The sequence below is a fragment of the Bubalus bubalis genome, chromosome 2 (genome assembly GCF_019923935.1).
Source record: "Bubalus bubalis isolate 160015118507 breed Murrah chromosome 2, NDDB_SH_1, whole genome shotgun sequence".
Lineage (NCBI taxonomy): Eukaryota > Metazoa > Chordata > Mammalia > Artiodactyla > Bovidae > Bubalus > Bubalus bubalis.
Window position 1 is genome coordinate 2,370,692 of NC_059158.1, and position 16,859 is coordinate 2,387,550.

Genomic DNA, 16,859 nt, shown 5'->3' on the forward strand with positions numbered 1-16,859 from the left:
TGTTTCAGTGAACAAGTTTCAGCAGTTCAACTTTATAACAATTATAAATAAACCTGTTAAATTTTTCTGGAAAAAAAAAAAAAAAAAAGACGGAATGCTTTATCTTTGTAAATGAATTATCTTCTTTTACCAGTCAAACCTAACTGTGTGTTTACTTACTCAACCATAACAACTCTGTTTTAGTGATGGAAAAGCCCAGGCAAAGGACACGCATTCAAAGCTCTGCCCAACTTGCCACAAAAGAGCAGGTGGATTCGTGATGAAAACCAGAGGTTCTTGCTTCTTGCACACCTGTGTTCTCCCAAAGTTTAAGCAAGAGCCGTTTTCATATCCTGGCTGCTCTCCATTCATCTACTTCTATGTGAAATTCATAAAACGTATTGAATTTCTTTGAATCTGTTTCTTTTTCTTTATGAAAGTGGTGTGATCCAGGTGCCCAGCCGACCTCCCAGGCCTGTGTCTGTAACAAAGATCACACTTCCTTAGATGACAGGTGCAGTTGCCTGAGCCCGCCCGGTCTGCCCTCACGCTGCCCCCCATGGGCTTCTGTGAGTCCCCAGAGGGCAGCTCACCTGCCCGGAACCAGCCTGTCAGCCGGTTACCTGCCCCCGTTGCCTCTTCTGCACCCGTCCCGCACCCCGTCTCCAGGAGATGCCCATCCTCGGATCACCAGACCACGCAGGGGTGCTTTTTCGGATTCGTTTGACTCTCCTGGCCCTGTGGGGCACCAGAGCAGAGCTGTCTCGACACAAATGAAGAAAATAGTCTTCTCCACCTTAATGCAGCAACTCTCGCAGTAATTCTTGAAAAATCCAGTAGGCCTCGGGCCCTTGGACCCCTCCTCACACTCTAGTGGGACTGAAGCACTCCAGGGGACAGGGCAGCAGCCCCCCACCCGGTCCCCCACCATCCTCTGCTTTCCATGACCTCAGCCCCATCCCTCCTCCTTCCTCCAGGGTTGCCAGACAGCGGCTTGAATGAATGCCTGCCCACCTGGGGAAAAGGAGCATGTGGTGTGTGTGAGTGAGTGTGAGTGTGTGAGTGTGAGTGTGTATGTGTGTGAGGATGTCTGTGTGTGCGTGCATGAGTGTGTGTGTGTGAGAGTGTGTTTGTGTGTGAGTGTGTGTGTGAGTTGTGTGTTTTGGTGGGCATCTCACCAACAACAGCTGGGCACCCGCAGGAGTTCCTGAAGTTGAAAAAGTCACCCACTCCCAAAGATGTCATGAGGATTAACTTAAGTAAGGCAAATAATGCAAAATAAACAGAGAACAATACCCCCTCCTCCCCCAGAGCCCTGGTACAAAGAAGACACTTCCCCCAGGATTTTAAACTATTGAAGTGTTAAGACCCCTTTTCTGGTTAAAGGCACATTTTCCAAAGACTTCTTGCGGCCCCAGTGGAAACGTCGCCAGGCCAGAGATTCCAGGACAGGTCCCTGGTGCCGGGTTCCAGCCCCGGTGGATCCAGGGAATTCGAAGCGGGGACAGCGTCGGCGAGGATCAGGAAACAACTGCTTAATTAAACGTTAATTAAGGATATAAAGAGTAATAGAATAAGGATAGCTCAGTGAGGAAATTCAGTGGAGAAAAGAGGCTGAATAATTCAGCCAGAAGGTGAGAGAAAGAACGACACGGGGAGACCAAGTTTCGGTGAACAAGGCCCGCACTTTATTTTCCAAAGTAGTTTTTATACCTTAAGTTATGCATAGAGGATAATGGGGGAAGGGGTAGAGTCATGCAGTAAGCCAGACTTTCTTCCTGCAAACTTATCATATGCAAAAGTTTAGGTGATTTGCATCATCTTCTGGCCCGGAGGCCTGTTAACATTTTAAGACCCTTTCTTCAGAAAACTTATTTTTCTCTAAAGGTGATTAGTCAAGCGCCACCCTCAAAAGCATTAGATAAAGTTGCATTCCTACAGAGCAAAGGTGTGGTGAGCTATAACAAGAAAAAGAATTAACTCAAGGGTCCCAGGTTACAAACATTAAAGCTACTACTTACACCAATTATATTAATTAATACACTGCCAGGGACACAGCAGGTAAGGGATATGGAGACTTAGCAGCAAACACTGGCCCAACAAGTGAAAAACCCTTCACCAATACAATTTCTAATCAATCTTTTAACTGCTCAAAGGAATCTGTATTCAGACAGTTTAGAACATTTCATGCCTCTCACAGTTGGGAGGCTCTGAGCAATCACATGTGGCCGGAAAAACCTATTCAGGCAGGCTAGAGGATTTCCGAAGGAGTTTGTAGGTTGAAACACTGTCACACCCAGGAATTATTAACTGGAGCTGTAAGCTAACTCTTTTTTCAGAGAGAGGTAGTGGGGGACAGCCCCCCGTAAAGTCAGAGGTGTAGGTGAAAGCACAAAGCAGAAAGTAGGCAGACTCTGGTTCTGGGGGCAGATGCTCGAGAAATTCCAGGGGGACTCCTGAGGCTCGATCCCGCCTTTGCGTATGCCGAGCCTCCTTCCTCATGACCTTTGCCATGGGCGGAGTGCCTCATGCTGGCTCCTGGCAGTGATAAGACTTCCAGTTGAGCTATTCCAGATCCTGAAAGATTATGCTGTGAAAGTGTTGCACTCAATATGCAATATGCACTCAATATGCAATATGCCGGCTCCCGGCACCCTGGGCTACCCCGTCCTCCCCTGCGCCCTGCGTTCTTCCTGAGAACTAACGGTCCATCCAGGCCAGGATGAAGGTCAGACTGGGGGTCAGAATTACTTCCTCTGCTCACCTCCGGCCCCTGGGGATGAGCCATGGTCTGGTGGTTTGGGTAGCTGGTGCCTGAACCACAGGGATTAGCGCCTCCTTCCGCTCTCTGCCTGGGCAGGAGGTGGACAGAGGGTGGCCCTGCCCACTCGCCTGCTGCCCACAAGGCCGGGCATTTCAGTGCAGTTGCTCCCCTTGGCTTTGGCCAAAAATAGAAGCTAGTTTCATCCACCCAGAGCAAGGCCTTTCCCAGGACCTCTCCTTCGCAGAAATCCCGCGGCGGTTTGGAGGCGCCCCCGCACCCTCCCCTCCTATCCCAGCCCGCAGGCCCGCCCCTCCGCTGCCAGCCCCGCTCCCCAGGCGGGACCGGAGCCTCCGCATCCCGCTGCCCTTTGGGCACACGGTACTCCGGGCGTCGGGACAAAGCGCCCCCGCTGCAGCCTGCGGGGGTGGGCGCAGGGTGCGGGTCAGGAGGTGCGGAGGAAGCGGTGCGGCTCCGAGGGCCTTGCGAGCCCGGAGCCTCGGCTCTCCTTTCGCTTCCGTCTCCACACGCGGCTACCGATGGGCTGGGTGTCTGCGGATGGCCGGAGAGGTCGAAATGCAGAAGCAGAAGCAGGGCCGCGCGAGCCAGGCCCCGAGCCAGGTCACACGTGACCGCCCTCTGCCCCGAGCTCATGTGGGAGCGTCGGGCGCCGGAAGCACCAAACACACCACCGGGCCAACCGTGCGACAGGGAGACGCGAGCCGGGCACAGGAGTGCGAGGGCGGGATTCTTTCCGCAGGGTCCTCAGGGAGGTCTAAGCCGAGTCTAAGTTTGCCGCGGGGATAAGCACGTAGCAGAGCATCCCGTGAGAGCAAACAGGGTGTCTGAACCTGCGGCGGGGACCTGGAGGGGCCGTGAGCCAAGAGGGAGCCCGAGGGGGGCTTGGGGCCCCGTCACCTCCTTAAGCGCCGCCTCAAAGACGCTCACCAGAGCGGTGAGCTTGCGCTGTGGGCTCCGCTTCAAGGGATGCCCGTCTCCTCCCCTTAAGATCCTCTGTATTAACGTGAGCAGCCACTGGAGGGCGTAGGGGTTTGGGGAGGAAAGATGGGGGCAGAAGAATTTCTGTTGTTCAGTCGCTCAGTCGTTTCTGACTCTTTGCAATCCATGGACTGTAGCACGCCAGACTTCCGTGTCCTTCACCATCTCCCAGAGTTTGTTCAAACTCCTGTCCATCGAGTCGGTGATGCCATCCAACCTTATCATCCACTGTTGTCCCCTTCTCCTCCTGCCTTCAATCTTTCCCTGCATCAGGGTCTTTTCCAGTGACTCGACTCTTGGCATCAGGTGGCCAAAGGATTGGAAGTGATACTTCACCATCAGTCCTTCCAATGAATATTCAGGGTTGATTTCCTTTACGATTGAGTGGTTTGACCTCCTTGCAGTCCAAGGGGCTTTCAAGAGTCTTCTCCAACACCACCGTTTGAAGGCATCAATTCTTTGCCACTCAGCCTTTTATATTGTCCAGCTCTCACATCCACATATGACTACTGGAAAAACCATTGCTTTGGCTAGACGGACATTTGTAGGCAAATTACAGACAAAACCATGAAGGGTGGAGGATGCCATGCTGATGGGCTTTAAATTTTATCTTGTGGGCTGGAGCTTGCAAAATGGTGGCCATGTGATTTTTTTTTTTAATCCTAGGAACTTGGTTTGTTTAATTCATAGAAAGTTTTTAAAGTCAGCACCTTTCTAGAAATAACAACTTCAGATGTGCAGGTGATACCACGCTAATGGCAGAAAGTGAAGAAGAACTAAAGAGCCTCTTGATGAGAGTAAAAGAAGAGAGTGAAAAAGCTGGCCTAAAACTCAACATTCAAAAAACTAAGATCATGGCATCTGGTCCCATCACTTCATGGGAAATAGGTGGGGGAAAAGTGGAAACAGTGACAGATTTTATTTTCTTGGGCTCCAAAATCACTGGTGACTGCAGCCAGGCAATTAAAAGACACTTACTCCTTGGAAGAAAAGCTATGACAAACCTAGACAGCATACAGAAAAGCAGAGACATCACTTTGTGGACAAAGGTGTGTACAGTCAAAGCTATGGTTTTTCCAGTAGTCACGTATGGATGTGAGAGTTGGACCATAAAGAAGGCTGAGCACCAAGGAATTGATGCTTTTGAACTGTGGTGCTGGAGAAGACTCATGAGAATCCCTTGGATTGCAAGGATATCAAACCAGTCAATCCTAAAGGAAATCAACCCTGAATATTCATTGGAAGGACTGATGCTGAAGCTGAAGCTTTGACCACTGATTCAACGAGCTGACTCATTAGAAAAGACCCTGATGCTGGGAAAGGGTGAAGGTGGGAGGAGAAGGGGACGACAGAGGATGAGATGGTTGGATGGCATCATCGACACAATGGACATGAGTTTGAGCAAATTCTGCGAGGTGGTGAAGAATAGGGAGGCCTGGCGTGCTGCAGTCCGAGGGTTGCAAAGAGTCGAACACAACTGAGAGACTGAACAAGAAGAAGAACAGGATGCTGAAGAAACAAAAAAAGAGGAGACATTTAAGAGACAGACATCTCGGCATTGCACCGCACATGACTGTCTGTCTTCCTCCCTGTCTCATCTCTCCTGACCTGATGCCCTTTAAGGGCATGAGGAGATGATGAGAAACGTGGTACAGACTGCATTCAGCACCAGGGCCTTCTCACTGGGTGGCCCCAGGGTTAACAAACTGCACACAGGTGAGGTTTTTAGCCGGTCTCCACCCTCCCTTCCTTTGGGGAATTGAGGCTCTGAACGTCAGGCTCTGCACGCAGTTCACAGTGTGGAGGGGAACGGCATCGCAGCAGGATGCTTGAGCAGCTGCTGTGAATTCAGAAGCATCTTTCAGAGACGGGGCCCGGGGTCGTTTTGCTGTTCCCAGTACTTACCTTCCAGGCTGATGCCGCCTGTGACCAGCACGCTTGCTGTGGCCAGGCCTTGTCCTCCTCTCAGGGGTGCTGTTGAAGCACCTCCTGGACCTGACTCACAGCCCCCGGAGAAGCCCAGAGTGAACGTTCATACTTTATCCCATTCAGGGAAGCTTCCCCAAGCATCTCCTTTGCACCAGACACGGTGCTCCAGGCGGAGCCAGACACACACGGAACCGCCACCAGCCCCGTGAGTCAGTCCGTGACCAGACCTCCCAAGGCCCGGACAGGAAGTGAGCCGGGGCTTGGGTCTAGCAGGAATGAGATAAAGCGCTTAGACAGAGGGCATGACTGACAGAAACACACCGGCTCACAGCTCTGGCTGCGGGAGTTCAAAACTGAGGCAGGAGGCAGGAGGTGCTGCCAACCCGCTTGGATTTTGGGCGAGTCCTGCAGCTTGTTTGGGTTTTCATTGTCTGTGTGTTGGAGCCAGGAGGGGGTGGACCAGATGACTCCTGAGATGGCCTCAGGCTTTGTCACGCAACGGTTCTGCTGAGCAGTGGCCTTAGGAGACAGACTCAGTCACTGAAGCTCAGACGTCTGCATTCGTTTTCTCAGGCTACGGAAATGAAGTGCCCTGGTCTGGGGGCTTCAGCGACAGAACCTGACCATCTCACAGCTCTGTAGGCTGGGAGTCCAAGATCGAGATTCTGGCAAGGTTGCTTCCTTCTGAGCAGGGAGAAGAAGCTGCTCCAGGCCCTCACCCAGCCCCTGGGTGTTTGCTGGGCATCCTTGGTGTCCCCTGGGCAGTGGAAGCCTCGCCTTAGTCCCTTCCTACATCTTCATGCGATGCTGTCCCTGTGTCTGTGTGTATGTGTTTGCGCAAGCAAATCTCTCCCTTTTTAAAAAATGCTTTTATTTATTAGGCTGTGCCAGGTCTTAGGTGCAGCATGTGGGATCTAGTTCCCTGACCAGGGATCGAACCCAGACCCCCTGCGTTGGGAGCTCAGAGTCTTAGCCACTGGACCTCTCCCTTTGATCGGGTACTGGTCATGTCAGAGGAGGCGGTGCTGCTCCAGTAAGAGCTGTCTGAACTAGCGATATCTGCAGTGGGTCACATTCTGAGGTCCTGGGGGGCAGGGCTTCAACACCTAAGTTTTTAGAGAATTCAATCTGATGCATAACAAGGTCCAAGTGAAAAAAAACGCCACGAAAAGTGAACCAAAGTCACTTGAAATTGAGAGGTTTCTGATCAGTCTGGAATGATTGCTGCAACAGGAGCATCCATGCAGACCACCCAAAGGGGTTCATGAGAGGACGCTTGCTAACTGCAGAGCGGCGGCTGGGCGGGAGGGACACCCACTCTGCACGGTGGCCCGGCCCTAGTGGAGGCCCGGGCACTGCTGCTGGGCGCAGACATGCAGCTGCCAGGACGCTGCCTGAGCTGTCAGGCTGCTGCCCAAGCGGAATCCAGCCGGTGCCCGGTGCGCCGCATGGCGTCCGCTGCCTCACGAGCCCTGCTCCTCCCGGAGTCCCGCACATGTGCGTCTCCTGCTCCCTTAGTGGGATCATTCGGACAAACCACGTTAAAATGGAAAATGTGCTTACCTCCGGTTCAGCGATTCCACTGCTATGATTTTTCCCCCCTAAGGAAATAATTCAGTGAGTGCCCAGACATATTTTTATAAATATGTCTGTTTATCAGAGTGTTGCTTACATGAACCAAGAACTTCCATATCCATCAGTGCTAGATGAGTTAAATAAACTGTGAAACAAGTGTGCCCAGCATGAGGCTACATTAAGTGTAATGAGATAAATCAGGGAATTTCAGCTCGGTCAGATCTAAAGGACTCCTTTCTATAATAAACGTCAGACCCAAATGCCTCTTTTCTATAATAAATGTTTATAAAACTCCCCTTACTATCCTGAAATGAAATTCATAGATAATATAACCTACACACATGACTTTTTAAAAAATCAATATAATGACACAATGACTCACACACACAGTGTGAAGAATCAATATATTACCTTAACTGTAACATAAAAGAGAAATAAAGGGAGAAGAATCAGTAATGAAATGTTTCAATATGTAAACGCACAGGCGTGGGTGCCCCGGGGAGATGTGTGGAATGTCAAGGTCAGCCCCTGAGGGATCCCCTCCAGTGACCCAGGCTCGGGGCAGACCCTCCGCTGTGGGCGCCCGGAGTCCAGCTCTCCCAGCTGCACTGCTATTCATGACGAGGTTTCCCACAATGAACACGGCGAGGCACAAACCAGGATCACCACCCAACCAGATTCCTGTAAAACGGAGTCATGTGGAAACCAAGAAAAATTGACTGTATCTAAATTAAAATGAATTTTGGGTCTTAGATTATTCTAAATAAGCTTTTTAACCACATGAGTTACTGGTGGGATATTTCAAAATTATGAGGGATTCATCTGCATGTGGGGCGTTGCCTTGCACAATATAGGATGTTCAGCACCCCTGGACCACCACCCACTAAAGGCCCAGAGCCATCTCCCAAACAAAAAGTCCCCACAAAAATTTCCAACCCACTCCTACTGTGGGCCAGAGTGACCTCCTCGAGAACGTCCTTCGACCTGCGTTTGCGTGCATGCACGCTCAGTCGCTCAGTTGTGTCCGACTCTTTGTGACCCCATGGACTGTAGCCCACCAGGCTCCTCTGTCCATGGGATTCTCCAGGCAAGAAGACCGAGTGGGTTGCCATGCCCTCCTCCAGGGGATCTTCCCTACCCAGGGATGAAACCCAGGTCTCCTGCATTGCAGGCAGATTCTTTACCATGTGAGCCAGCTGGGAAGCTGTCCTGATATGTCTCTACTGACGTGGAAAGAAGTCCATAACGTGTATTTTTAGTGCAGTGGATGGTTAAGTAAAAATCTTAAGGATCAGCAACCACACGCAATTCCATTTTCAAAAAAAGAATAAGCTGAAGAAAGAAAGACTCCATGAAAAACCAATGTGTGTGTGCGCAAGTGTGTGTGTGTGCATGGGTGTACATATATGCGTCCACAGAGGAACCAATCTGAACATTTATAGACAAACACATGAACCAGCCTTGTCTCTGGCAATACTGTTGTTGCAGGTAATTTGCATATTCTAATGGTTTTCCAGAATAGACTGATTTATTTAATAATGTTATACGATCAGAAAAATTCAACCATTTCCATTTGGCAGACAAGTGCCAGCAGGCAGTTTTCTCAGCTCCAGCACTGGGGGTGTTTGGGCTGGGGCGGGGCTGGCCCTGGGCTGTCCCGTGTGCTGTGAATGTCAGCGGCCTGGCCTGGACCCCCAGGCGCGCAGCGCACATACCGCGGGCGTGGACGTGAACCAGAGCGTCTTCAGACACTGGTGGCTGGCGTGCAGCTGTCATTCAGTCACTAAGTCGTGTCCGACTCCTCGCGACCCCACGGACTGCAGCATCTGACCTCCAGGGAGGCAAAAGCCCACCCCTGGCTGAGAACCATTGGTGCTGTGGGTTCTAACCACCGCTAAGCCATCCATAACCTGTGCAATTGGTGAAAAATCACCACCCAGACTCCTTTTCTATAAAATAGATGAGGACACCTCATAGGGTTGCTTGAGGACTAAATTAGCAAACGTACATTTCAATGACTAGCACAGTTACTGAAGTAGCATCAAATGCACAAGAATGTGGGCTTTGATTATCGAAGAAAAAAGTCTACTTCTCAACACGGGATGCGGGGTGGTGCTGGAGACGTTACAGGTAGATAAACACATTTGGTATAGGAAGGAGCTAGACCCCACAGGCCACTGTACCCTCAACGACTGGCCTCTCCCCACGGGGTCCCAGAAGCCCCACTCAGGGCTGGCTCTTTCCTGGGATCTGGATGAAGTCTCAGCAGGTACCTGTGACCATGAGGGCAGCCTCTGCCCCGTGATTACAACGCCGTCTAGAGTATAAAGGTCCAGACTTCACTCGGTGATGTTCTGGCTCCCCAGCCCTCCTGGGAGAGGGGAACTGGGGGCTTCTCCCTGACTCAGCTTGTCCCCCACTAGGGTTGGTGGTACCCTTCAGGGCTCCTTCTCAGTGGTGAGGGGGCGAAGCCTTCAGCGGCTGGCACCCTGCCCTGCGCCCAAGTCCTTGGGGCTGGGCAGACGCTCAGACACTTCCTTTTGGAGCAAGGTGGCCTCGGTCAGGTTCTCAGGGCCTCCCCTGCAGCAGATGCCACATCCTGGGACCTGCTTCTCCTTCTGCACCCGGGAGCTCTTCTCTGGGGTCGCCTGAGCCCCCAGAAGGTCCACATCTCATCTCCAGAAAGCAGAACCAGCACCCTGCTCCCTGACTTGGGGGAACCCGTCCTCCACCCCTGGCCCTGCCAGGTGAGGAGCACAGAGCATCCCTCCGCCCCCTGACCCCAGGGGTGCACCTGGCTCCAGGCGAGGGGTGCACCCTGCCCCTTCCTGCCCCTTCACAGGAGCTGACGGGGGAGGGCCAAGCAGATCACAGGCTCCATCACTTCTTCCCAAGGCTGCCGTCGCCTTGGTCCCTTCCGTGCAGGCAGCAGAGTCTGCAGGACCCAGAGTCGGGGATGGTCTTCGAGGTTCAGACAGAGACAGGGTTTATGAGCACCCTCAGTGCCTCATCTCCTGGTCACCTGGATTCACAGATGGCTTCTCTGTGGACCCGAGGCTCCAGTCCCATCCTCTGACCTCAGCGAGGCAGGCTGCAGGGAGGTCTGAGGTCCACCCGAGACAGGCTCCTTCTTCGGTGAGGGATTTCCCTGGAAACCAGGCTGCCGGGAGCAGCACCAGGCGCTGGCGGTGATGACTTGTGGCCACGAGGCTCCTTAGGAAGTCACGGCCAGTCTCCAGGTCCACACGCTCAGCGCGAGCTGGGCCAGCCGTGGGCTGTGAGAGCTGCAAAGCAGGGGGCACGCTCTGGGTCATGGGTCCCCTGGGGCCTGAGAGGGCTGCCTTGGCTTCCAGAGCCACTTGGCTAGTAGCCAGGGAACACTTACAGAGAAGGGGGCTCTGCCTTGTGCAGGGTAAGGCGGTCACGTGTTCTACTGCACGGAAGTGACACAGATGCTGAGGGTGGGTGTGGTGGAGGCAGCTGGATTCAGCGCTGGCCCTGGCCAATCAGAGTGCAGGTTCGTACATGGGGCCCCAACCGGTAGCATCTGCATAGCCTTGCCTGGACACTCATTGAACATGCAGATACAGACCTGGACCAGGAACTGTGGCTGTGGGACCCCAAGCAAGGTGCCTCTTAATCAGGCGGCTCTGATGCTGCGAGAGTCCTAAAGCACGTGTTAGAGATACTTGGGGGGGGGGGGGGTGGCTCCAGGGTCAGGAGCCCGCAGTGGGGAGTCTGATGGGAATCTTGGTCCTCATGTGGGGTCCAGCGGTGGGTGGGTAGCAGGAGGGGGAGAATCACCATGACCAGCTTCTCCTAGCACGCTCAGGACCTCCAGGGAGAAAAGGAGGCTGTGATAGAAATGGAAGAAGGTGTCCTTCTGGAACACAAGCAGGGCAACTGGAGCACCTTCCGGAACTCAGCAGAAGCAGAAGATGCTGAGAGCCAAGCAGGCAGGTGGGCCAGCCCCTCCTGGGACCCGGCACTCACTCACTCGTACGTTCATGCACAAACATTAACTGCACGCTGATTATGGGGCATGTGTAAGGAGCTCAGCCTGAGGGATCAGGACCCAGAGTCAGCCCCCGCACTGAGGAATAAGCGTGCCCCCCTGGGTGAAGGGGTGATGTGCAGACAGACGATGTGCCCCCAGATCATCAGTGCATCACAACCCCGTTCGCCCACCTGGATGAGAGGGGACGGAATAGCTCAGCTGGGAGAGTGTTAGACTGAAGATCTAAAGGTCCCTGGTTCAACCCCGGGTTTTGGCAGACTGAGTGTTTTAATTTACATCCAGGAGAAGGAGCAATTCTAGCGACCTCCTTGATCTCCATTTGCATGATTGAAACTCCGCGAAAATTATATCTCTGGGCTTCCCTGGTAGCTTATCAGTAAAGAATCCGCCTGCCAGTACAGAGGATGTGGGTTCCATCCCTGGGTCAGGAAGTTCCCCTGGAGAAGGAAATGGCAACCCATTCTGGTATTCTTGCCTGAGAAATCCCATGGATAGAGGAGCCTGGAGTTAGTGACTGAAACAACAGTAACCTGGATAAGAATCCCGAGCTGACAATAAAGGACTAAATTACTCTCATCTCTTTTACTAACAAGATGGGAAAACATGAAACAGAGACATATCAAAAACGGCAAAAGCGGTGTATTTGAGACCTCACTCTCCCAGCACCACTGTGTGTCTTCCAGTCTCTTCTCAGATGATAATTTCTTTGAACTTGACGGTGGGAAATTAAACAGAAAGTGGAGTGTCTCGTTTTAGGTGTCACTATTTGGATTGTAGCAGCCATTTCATTTTCCATGGGGAAAATAATTAATCTCCTCTTCACGGCCCTATTTGTGCTCAGGTTGTAAGAGCTCCAGAAACAGGAGGGCATCTCAATGTGTCCCGTCATATTTTCTCTGCATCATAATCATCGATCACGTCAAATCTCCATTTAACCATCACTACCCTCAATTAAAAAATTGTCAAGAGTTTAATAGGGCCTTCAAAATCCATTTAGTTTAAATAATGCATCGTTGAAGGGCCATTCTGCAACTGCTAAAGCCGCTTCTGTGAGACAGTTTCACTGAGTGGCCCTGGGGAGCATGCATTTCATTTAGGCAGCGTTTGGTTTGCCGTATAGGATTATCATAAGGAGGGAATTTCCTGAAATAAGGTTTATTCCAAAAATATTTTCAATCTACTTTCAACTTTTGTGTAAAAATAAGGATAGATATTAGTCACTCAGTCACGTCCAACTCCTTGCGACTCCATGGACTGTAGCCCGCCAGGCTCCTCTGTCCATGGGATTCTCCAGGCAAGAATACTGGAGTGGGTTGCCATTTCCTTCTCCAGGGGATCTTCCCAACCCAGGGATTGAGCCCAGGTCTCCCGCATCTGAGCCACCAGGGATGTTTGTCAGATAAACCCATCCTCTTCAGGGATGGTTCCTCCTGCAATTGTTTGGCAGCTTGCATAGAAGTCTGGAAGTATTTTGGACTGAAGCCTTTGACATGTGAGGCAGTCTTCCCCAGTATTTGAAACTGTGCTGGCTTAGTAATCTCCAGGCCCCTGAGCCTAAAATACGATAGAAATTCCCAGGAATAACAACACCCTCCAATCCCACAACTCAGCTCGAGTGCCCCCACGGCCAGCCTCCAGGTCCCGTCACCCAGCTGATGGGGCATCAGCAAGAGTCAGTCATTCCCAGGAAGAAAGTGAGCGACGCTGGGCCTGGAGGCTGCCCTGAGCCACGCGTGTGTCCCTACTGTGCGCAGGCTCGGTGGTTTCCATGGGGACCTTCCCCTCCCTCGTCATTTTATCACAACTAAACAGATGGGCGGCCTCGCTGCCTCCCCTCCCAAAGGCCCTGGTGGACTGGCCTGTCCGCACTGGTCACAGGGCAGGAGGGGACAGTGGCATTGTGGGCAGTGCCCCCGACTTTTCTGGACCTAGGGATGGCTTGGCTCTCGGAGGGGACGCCTCTCAAGTCCACCATCCCTTACATTCAGAGTCCTGGTTAAGATGGAAAGTTATTCTGAGTAATAATGCTTTCCTTCCCCCTGGTCCCCTCACGTTGAAACCGCGATGCTTCCTACCTGGGACTTCTCGCTCAGTAGACGTGACTCTCGGTTCTGGAGAAGAAGGTGCCTTGCTCTCTGAAGTGCAGTGGGGCTTCTGCTGACTGCTCTGACCAAGCAGCCTTCCCATCCTGGGCGGCTTCTACTGACCCCAGAGGATGCCTCACCCGAACTCAGGACAGCCTGAACTTCTCCAACACAAGTCATGTTCCAGGCAGGCTGTGGACACTGGCAATAAATTTGCAAAAAAAAAAAAAAAAAAAAATCCTAACTAAAGGATCCAGCGCGTGCTATTTTGAGCACGTAGGGTCTCTGCTCCCCCAAAGGCGCTGTGTCCCTGGGCTGACCACAGGCCTCCAAGTGGGTTTCCCCATGGCCACCACGTCTCCCCACCCCACTCGGGTGTCCTAGTCATGAAGGGCCACACGGAGAGCACATTTTCAAAGCCCCCATCGCTTCTAGCTGGGGACCTGCTGGGAGCCTGGTTCCTGTATGTGAATGCTGGCCGGACAGGAAGAGTCCTGGGGGTGTGGGAATGGAGAGAGGAGGCATCCGTGCGCAGGGCTGTGGGAATGTGCATTTGCTCACAGTGGGCCCCATAGGAAGCTCTGGGTCTGATGCTGACCACAGACGAAGGCCCAGGTTGGAGATTCTGAGTCCTCTCTGCTGCCCACTGGCTGGATGATCCCCGAGACACATCTAATCTTCCTCGTCTGATACACAGCATGGGGCCCAGGCCAGATCAGTGGCTCGGCTCTCAAACAGTAGAGTTCGGAAGACTCACCTGGCTAACATGTGAAAAACAAGGACCTCCCAGCAACACCCAGAAGTTCTGGTTTCAAAGGTCCCCATGGCGATGGTGCTGACAGTCTGTGGACCATAGGTGGGCAAACGCTGGACCAGAGAGAAGCCTTTTGGCCTCAGGTATCGCTGACAGGCTCCAGCTCTGATTCTAAAGCAGATTCTGTCTGTTGGGTCTGGTGTTCCATTGTTTTTTCTATTTCCTTTTTATTTATTTTTTAATTGTAGGATAATTGCTTACAGAATGTTGTTGTTTTCTGTCAAACCTCAACATGAATCAGCCTTAGGTATACATGTATCCCCTCCCATTTGGACCTTCCTCCCTCCACTGATTTTTATACACATGAAATACTTTAAAATTACCAGAGTATTCATGATCTTTTCTTCATAATTAAATTTGAAAACATTAAGAGAGTAATGGTCTTCCCTGGTGGCTCAGCAGTAAAGAATCTGCTCGCAATGCAGGAGATGCGGGTTTGATCCCTGAGTAGGGAAGATCCCCTGGAGGAGGAAATAGCAACCCACTCCAGTATTCTTGCCTGGGAAATCCCATGGACAGAGGAGCCTGGCGGGCTAGAGTCCACGGGGTCACAAAGAGTCGGACACGACTGGGCGACTACACAATAACAAGAGAGTAAAAGCTTTGAGAAGAGTGTCTTTGGGTGAAGGGCTAAACAAACAAAGCAGACAGATGAGGAGTCGGCTATTTATCAATTACTCCCCAGAAGATGTTCTGGGAGGATCTGCACGTGGTCAAAATTCTCTTTTTCATCCCGCTTTCTTCCCCATCCTTTCTTCCCTTCTCTTCTGTCTCCCTCGGGTGACTCTGCTTTATCTGGGGCTCCTTTGATTAAGGCCACTGCCCGTGTAGAAGCAAACAGGAACCGTGGGTTCAGGGCCCTGCGAGCAGGTCGGAAACCTGACCTGGCGGATGAGTGCGTCTGCTGTCACCATGGAGCCCCGCGCCTCGGTTCTGGGGTTTTGATCGGAACAGGAGGCGCCCTCAGCAGTTTTCAGCTCGCTCCTGGCATCAAGCCTTAGATCGAAAGATGAGGAAAACCAAAATCAGCGGCAGTAGGGAAGGGGAGGCTAGCTGAGATGTAGCCGTTGACTACTTTATTAGAGCAGCCGTAAGAGAATACTCACACACGGGAAAACACCAGCAAATATGGGGGGGAGTGTTTGAATAATATAACGCTTGGATCTCTAGCAAGGTTAATAACACCATACAGAATCACTTTTGAAATTGCCAGTTAGAGAACTAATTTTGCTTCTAAAACTCACTACTTTTTGGAACACCTTTCCTGGGATTTGTATAGAAGACAAAGCATACAAATCTATCAATATTTACTTTATTTGCAGGAGTGATTCGCCCTTGGCGCAGAAAAGCCCTGAGCATGCACACGCCCACAGTCCGCAGCTGACACGGGCCGTGATGACCGCCCTGCGGAAGTTCCTGCCCGGTTCCCGGAAGCGTCGGCCTTCACCTTCCCCTCCCTACGCGGCTCTTGCCTGACGCCAGCGTGTGCCTGGAACAAGCAACGCTTATACGTAGTTGTTTTTTTTTTTTTTTTTACTTTTTTTCCTCTCTACATATGTCGTTAAGCTTTAGTCATTGCAGGAGAATTATAATACTTGTTCCAGTTTTCCCAGTTTCTTGATTAATTTTTCCCAGTTCAGTTCAGTTCAGTCGCTCAGTCGTGTCCGACTCTTTGCGACCCCATGAATCGCAGCACTCCAGGCCTCCCTGTCCATCACAGACTCCCGGAGTTCACTCAGACTCATGTCCCCCCGTTCCTCGAGTCAGTGATGCCATCCAGCCATCTCATCCTCTGTCGTCCCCTTCTCCTCCTGCCCCCAATCCCTCCCAACATCAGAGTCTTTTCCAATGAGTCAGCTCTTCACATGAGGTGGCCAAAGTACTGGAGTTTCAGCTTTAGCATCATTCCTTCCAAAGAAATCCCAGGGCTGATCTCCTTCAGAATGGACTGGTTGGATCTCCTTGCAGTCCAAGGGACTCTCAAGAGTCTTCTCCAACACCACAGTTCTAAAGCATCAATTCTTCAGCGCTCAGCCTTCTTCACAGTCCAACTCTCACATCCATACATGACCACAGGAAAAACCATAGCCTTGACTAGATGGACCTTTGTTGGCAAAGTAATGTCTCTACTTTTGAATATGCTATCTAGGTTGGTTATAACTCTCCTTCCAAGGAGTAAGCATCTTTTAATTTCATGGCTGCAGTCACCATCTGCAGTGATTTTGGAGCCCCCAAAAATAAAGTCTGACACTGTTTCCCCTGTTTCCCCATCTATTTGCCATGAAGTGATGGGACCGGATGCCATGATCTTAGTTTTCTGAATGTTGAGCTTTAAGCCAGGACTCATTAAAATGTATGCATTACCTAAGAAGTGCTGGGAAGACATATCTCTAGGAGACCCTTCTCTGGGCCTCTCGGTTGTAATGGCCACAGCAAAGATGACCTGGTACCCTCGGATGGCTGCATGGAGTGGACAAGACTTTGAACAAGACTAAAAGTGATTTTATCCTCTCTACCTTTGAGGCATTTAAACATTTTCCTTCTTTTTAGTTCAGCCTAGGGTTTCTAAAAAAAAAAAAAAAAACTACATTTGTGACAATAATTTAAATGCATGAATTTGAGTCAGTTCTAATGAGATGGATGAACCTAGAGCCTATTTTACAGAGTGAAATAACTCAGAAAGAGAAAACTATTGTATGC

General features: G+C 51.3%; 1 non-coding gene across 1 annotated transcript; it reads left to right on the top strand.

Moving 5' to 3' along the window:
- Positions 1 to 11,444: 11,444 nt before the first annotated feature.
- Positions 11,445 to 11,517, top strand: TRNAF-GAA. The gene has a single exon. It is a non-coding gene; the product is annotated as a tRNA-Phe (tRNA).
- Positions 11,518 to 16,859: the final 5,342 nt, after the last annotated feature.